The sequence below is a fragment of the Ictidomys tridecemlineatus genome, unplaced genomic scaffold (assembly GCF_052094955.1).
Source record: "Ictidomys tridecemlineatus isolate mIctTri1 unplaced genomic scaffold, mIctTri1.hap1 Scaffold_174, whole genome shotgun sequence".
Lineage (NCBI taxonomy): Eukaryota > Metazoa > Chordata > Mammalia > Rodentia > Sciuridae > Ictidomys > Ictidomys tridecemlineatus.
Window position 1 is genome coordinate 77,759 of NW_027521507.1, and position 6,857 is coordinate 84,615.

The 6,857-nt window shown below is 45.7% G+C and overlaps 1 pseudogene; it reads right to left on the minus strand.

Moving 5' to 3' along the window:
* Positions 1 to 3,881: 3,881 nt before the first annotated feature.
* On the minus strand, positions 3,882 to 5,902 carry LOC144372849 (chondroitin sulfate synthase 1-like; annotated as a pseudogene).
* Positions 5,903 to 6,857: the final 955 nt, after the last annotated feature.

Genomic DNA, 6,857 nt, shown 5'->3' on the forward strand with positions numbered 1-6,857 from the left:
AACTCACCCATCTGCTCCCATCTCTATACCCAGCACAGACCTATATTGACCCTAGGGAATAACAGCCTCACCACACAGCAGGTCTAGGTTGGGTAAGCCCCTCAATGTACAAGGAAGATGTCAGGGTCCAGTAGCTGATGGGTCCTGGGATGAGACAAGGTTCTCAGAGTCAGAAGGGGGAGAGAGACTGGCTTTCTATATAGCAAAAGTCATACCCCAGAATAGCACAGGTGGGTGTGGGGGATACTTAGGGAGGGGACTCTGGGGTTCTAGAGGAGGGAGAGTGAAGTGGCTGTCAGGTCTGGGGGAGGGGAATCAAGTGGCTATTTGGGGCTCTGGTGGAAGGGAGAAGCAGAGCCAGTGGCTCCTCCTGAGTTGAGCAGGTTTACTCTCCCATCTGGTCCATGCTCCCAACTGCAAGACCTACAAAGGCACCAGGAGAGTATCCTCCACCAGGTCTGGACAGGAGACACCAATATTCTTCATCCCATAGTACTCTGACTCCCAGCCTGTACTTTCCATGTCACAGGTCCAAAACAAAGTTTTCAAGCCAACTAGAACCTTGAGCTTCTAGGAGTATAGGTGACATAGTCACTGTCCACTGAAGTGCCCACTGACATTTAATGTTTGTAAACTTTATCCTTTCTTCCTGACACATCAGCTTCTTCAACAGGGTCTCTGTCATTCCTGGGCCATTTTCCCTGTCTCCAACCTCATCTCCAGGGAATTTTCCTACTGTTGTCTGAATCCTTGAGAATCTCACAGAATGCCCCATCTTCATCCCCTCTTCAGGATGGGTTTCTATGGCTCTGAAGAGACCACATGTCATGACCTTGAATCAAAGCTCCCTCTGAGGCTACTCAATGAGATATGCATGAAGAACAGTTCTAAATCAACCTGGATCCCTCACACACATGAGATTGGATGACTCTCAAAGTAGCACTGACACGGTCTAGGAAGGTTGCTTCTTTCTCAAAAACATTTTGTTGTGCAAAGTCCTCAAGAGTCAAGAGATTGTTTAAAAGCACCTTGCATGAGAACTCCCTCCATCTGGGGTGACCTGAGGAAAATGCTCACTTATTTGGCCTTCTTGAAGAATTGTAGAGAGGCCATGGGAACATAAACACAGAGACATGGAAGAGAGTGCTAGGGTCACGGTCAGTCTTCCTGAATAACTGCCTAGTTACCTGGAATCTCAAACCAATCTGTTAGGTCAATAATTACACAGAATTACTCTAGACCACAGGGGCTCTATGCAGAAGGGATCTAGGCCTATTTCCTGGGATTCCAGACATTCCTAATTTGTACCTGTTGTCCTCACATGATTATTACTACTGTCTTCTCCACTCCCAGTAAAGTCCCAGTACAGATGATGAATTTTGATCACTCAATCTCAAATAACTGTCAAACAACTCAGTGATGATTATGATTAGAAGGAAGAATGAGATAAAGACAAGGACAATGATCATGACTGAATGATTTTCCTTAACTCATCACATCAGCTGTCTTTATCTACAGGCTGAATCTCTCCATTACACAATATTGTTTTCTCATTTTCTGAGGGCCAGGCCTGATGCTGAAGGCTAATAAACCCTACATGTCACTGACCTTGTAGATGAGCAAGATGGTATAAAAGATTTAATTCAGCATTCGGGGGGGGAGTCCCTGGGAGTTCCCTGAGCCACTTCTGCTTCTCTCCTGTTAGGGTGCATGTCTAACTCCTGCCTCTGGCCTTGGACTCCTCACATCCTGGGGACTGGTGCCAGGTTCCATCCTAGGAGTCTGGGCTGCAGCTGCTTCTTCCACAGCACCCCCATATGTGCATGACTCTCTGACTAATCAGGACCCAGAAGCTGTGGTTTCCCCTAGGGGCTGTCCCAGGTCTCAGGGAGAAAAAAAGAGACTGTCCCTAAACATAGTATCCCCAGTTATACCAACGCTCAGCCTCAGCTCCTCTCCCCGCTCCAGCTCCTGCACCTGCAGCAGATGTCTGACCACAGACCACATCCTCACAAGGTGACCACACTCAGAAATTTGGAAATTCAGATTTGGCGGGATCCTGGAGATCCTCACGGGGCTGGGCAGGGGATCTCCTCAGCTGTTGCAGCTGCAGCTCTAGATGCCCATGCCCTCCCCTGCTCCAGACTGATATACACTGAGAACTGAATTCTGGCAGTGAGAGAGGAGTCTGGGTCCAGCTGGCCCTTTTCTCAGTGTCCCTGGAGCCTGGAGTGTCTCTCCTTTTGAAAAGGGGTAGGTATGCTATTTCAGTGCTCCCCTATCAGAAGGACTTGCCCTAGCCTCCTGCTGCCTCATTTCTACTCACAGTCCTCAGAGACTCTCCCTGTGGGTATAAGGTGCCCTTTCTTCCTAGCCCAGTTGTCCTCAGCTTCCTGCTCCTGCCATCCCCAATGGCTCTTCTCAACTCATGTGATTGTCCCACTGCAGGGTGGAGAATTGGGAATTCTGAGACAGAGGATGACAGTATTGTTCTGGGGACATAAGAATGGTTCTGAGTCTCAGAATTCTCAGTTAGGAGCTAGCTCTGTAGAACCAAGCCCCTTTGTAGAGGCTTCCAAGATCTTAAGAACACTGCCTCCTCTAGAAATATATGGGGAGGACAGTATTTCCTACGTCAGCTCTCTCCAGGAATTGGGAGAGACTCTTTTCCCCTAGTAGAATATATGCTATCACAGACTCACTGACCTGGAAGGGATATTCTAGTTCCTTCTGTTGATCACTTAGTAGAGGTACAGAGAGGGAGTTTTTCTTGCATAAAGCACACAGCAACTTTGTATAAACTCTGTGTCCTGGGACTTTAACAATATCAGCCAAGACCTGGGAGGACGAGACATTTTAAAACACCTGGCATGATGTGAGCCTGAAACTGGATGGTTGTTTTTTAGGCAATTTTAATTCTGTAACTTCAATCTCTCCGTCCAAGTTCTTAGAATGCCTGACATGGACAGTCCAATATGGGGCAGCAGAGACCAGACATGGGGAGCTGAGAGCTGGAAAGAGTTGAAGCTCTTCATGGGGGAGGCTAGACATCCAGTGGCAGGCTGCAGGGGTTGTTACAGGAGGAGGGATGCAGGGATACAACTCTGGTTCTGCATTCCTGCAGTGTTAGTTTTTCATCATCCTAACAAACACCAGAAATAATGAACTAATATGAATAAAAGGTCTCTTCTTCCTTTCAGGTGTCTACATTTTGGTCCATGAGCAGTTGACTACATCACTTTGACCCTGAAGTAATGGAGTCTATCATGTTGGGCAGCACATGGTAGAGAGGTTCTGCCCACCACATGGCAGGTAAGGGTAAGAGGAAAAGAGAGAGGAATGGGGACTCCATTAACACCTTGAAGGGCACACTATGACTGGAGACCTTCCACAAGCCCCAGATCTTAAAAGTTTTGCCATCTCAACACAGCCATAAAGCCAGGCTGCAACATCAAGGACCCTTCTACCTGCACTCGCTGCTCTACTTCCTGCTCTAGAACTTGAGATGGCTTTTAAAAAACTTGTAAAAACAGACAAAAGTTAGAAACTGTGCAATGTTAGCAAAACAGAATCTTACAGTGTTTTGGTTTTTTATTACAATAATATTTCATGAGAATGTTCATGTTTTTGCCATAGGACTGTAGACAAGGGGCCTGGAAGGAAATGAAAAAAAAATTTCATCCAAGACTTTCAAATCAGAATTAAGCTGGTTTGCCACATCATGTTCACAAGGAAGATGTGTTCAAAGGCAAAGACTAATCATAATTTTGTTCACAAATCTCAATTTAAAGGAGTCCTATGTAAGAAAAACACTTAGAAATTATATCCTTGCATGGACTTCAAAAGTTGATCTTACAATTTTTTTTAAAAAAAATAGATAATTAAAAATATTTTGTCCAGCAGAGCTGGACATCAGGCTGGCTGCTACTGTAACTTGGATCATTTATCTCCAGTCACATTTCAGCTAATTGCTGCATGGAACCATGTGATGATGCTTTGGACCCCAAGCACACTTTGTATTGTTTGGGATCCAGATTGGAGTCATGGAAGACAGAGTGTTGGACATGCACTACTCCTACCTAATGGATTCTTAACATCTTCAAACATACTTGGAGAACATTATTGAAAATGTCCACATCCTTCAGCCCCAGCCATGGATGGAAATTGCCACCCACTTGGACAAGATGTCCCTTATAATTACAAGTAATGCCAAACCCATAGTTTCTCCAGAAGCCAGTTTTTGAGTAAAAGGAAAAAAAATGGTTGTCCCTGGGAACTTTCCCATCATAAATAATCTTTCAATCATACTGTCTAAAGATGATTGTGGAATATGTTTATTGGCCCCAAACTCTATTTGCTCAACACTGTTGCAGGAGTTCCATGGTAAACACCAGGTCAACTTCACAGAAGAAGTGCAAAGATTTATTATGAAATGGGAAGATCTTACCCTGAGGGTCAGAATAATTTAAAATTCTGAAGACGAAGGCAAAACCTTCATATCACCTTTAGGGTACTTCCTGCTATAATTTCTCATCAGTTCCACTAGTTTGGCCTTATCAGGGTTGGAATCAGAATAAAAAAGTAGTACAACCACTTTGGCGTGCTGACTTGGGATGGGACATGTCTTTCCTAAGTTTTCCAGAAACCTCACAAACATGTCAAAATGTCCAGATAATGGCACCAGTATATGACATTTTCATCTTTGACCTCATTGTGTTTGTTCTTGGATCCAGGGAAGTAGAAGGGAAAAAGCTACTTCAGGGAATTGGAGAGGAAGAACAGGTATCCAGACTTCTGGTTGATTCTGTTGGCCAGCTCCTGAGTTTCTAGTTCCTCATGCTCCACTAACTGTATCTTGCTGAAAATATTCTGTAGGTCTGCATGCCTCCTCACAGCAACTGACATCTTTCCTTTATACTTCCTGTGTACAAGCAGTAGGTTCAGAATGTACTCTGCCCCATGCATGGAATTCACCACAGGGCGATAGCCACACCAGATCTCCTTGAAGTTCATGATACATATCCGGGTCTTGGTGGTGGCCTTGATCATTTCTACTACTTGATCATGATGATGTCAACCAAGGCTTCCATCTAGGCTGAGTCCATTCTTCTTGGGAGGGAGGGGTACAGGGTGGCTAACGGTCCACAGCCAAACACAAATTCTTCCCAGTCAGAAATTCTCATTGCAGAACTTCCTCTTGAGGGCAGGACTGAAACCTCATGAAGGAAGCAGGAATTCCTATGCATGGTCCTCTATGCATCTATGTGTTGCTGTATTTGCTCATTAGGATGATTTCTCAGTGAATCTGAATTGTGTGATAACTCTGCTCTGTAATTTGGCAACTGAGAATGTAGCTGTGCAGTTTGTACAGGTATCTTGGGTTTTTGTTCAGGGTGAGCATGATAGCTTAGTGAATCTTACTGTTCTGGAGATCTCAGATGTACCCCTTCTTGTTCTGTTCAGAATGCTCATTAAAAAAAGCTGATATATCTCACAAGACCCAAAACATTTCTGTAATGCTCAGTCCTGTCTGCCTGAAGAGCAGGGACTCAATGATATTTAAACTCCTCAGGAAACTCTTCAGATGATCTCTTTTGATGTAAAGATCATCATCTACTTCCCAGATCACTGTCCAAGCAGTGCTCAAGCATATACTCGAGTATCATGAAAGTCTTCTGGGGTGGGTAAGTGCCATCCACACCCCATAGTGGCACAATTGGAAATGGTACAGGTGTGTCTTAACACTCACTAGAGAAAAACTCCACTTTCCCAGAAATTGTTTTAGGTCGTATTCTGAAGGCAGCCACAGCAGGAGTCTGAAGTATTTCTGGGTGGTCATGACTCCCACAAAGAGAAGTTTCCTGTCATGCGAGGCTGCCACTGGGCCAAGCCTTGTGGCCATAGCTGTGCCCTACAGACATTTTCTTGTGCCCCACAGGCCTGGGATCCTTTTGCCCACCAGCAGTCCTTCAGGCTAGTATGGCACCACTAACCCACTGGTTTCAGCTCTGAAGTACGGGGTAGGACAAGCCTGTGTGGCCAGCCCGAAGCCCAGCAGGAGTCAGATATGAGGCAACAAGCAGAGCTAGGCTTGCTAACTTGCCTGGAGCCATGCCCACACCAATCTGCTTATAGGGCCACTTTCACCGCCTATGTTCAGAAGCCCTCCCACCACAGCTCCCAGTGGCAGAGACTGGTTGCCCTCATGCTAGAAAGCCTGGTCCCAGCTTTTCAGCGCGTGCCTAGGGCCATCCTTGCCCATGGCAACCCTGGAGCTGATAACAGGCCTGGTGCCAAAGCTTCATTATGCACACCTGCCTGCACAACAGTGACCTGCTCCTTTAAGAGGGGAACATGCCCTGCTCATGCAAGCTGCCTCTCCTGAGCAAGGCCACCATGACTATTCAAGCTTTGGCAAAGAAGTGTGGGGCCAATGAAAATTCATTGGCAATGGCACCTGCTCAGAGATCTTAGTCCTGTCCTTATGGTGCCCCGGCAGGCTCCACCCCTGTTCTCCATGTGGCCTAGACTGCTGCTGCTGCTGGTGCACATGGCTCACCATTGCCCTTTGATTTATTTTGAGTTAATTTTTGTGCAATGTGAGAAATAGGGTCTAGTTTTATTTTTCTACATATTCCACTATGACTTTCTATCATGCTGTTTCTGTGATAGAGTCAGAAGCTTATGGGGACCTGTGAAGCCATTAGCCAAAAATTAATCTGCCCTCCTCTAACTTGTTCCTGTCACGTAAAATGGTCACAGTGAAGAAGATCTGACCACCACAAATGAGACAGTTGCAGAGCACATTAGTGTTTCTTGTAGTCCTGCCCAGCATGAAATACTGAGGGGAGTCCTAA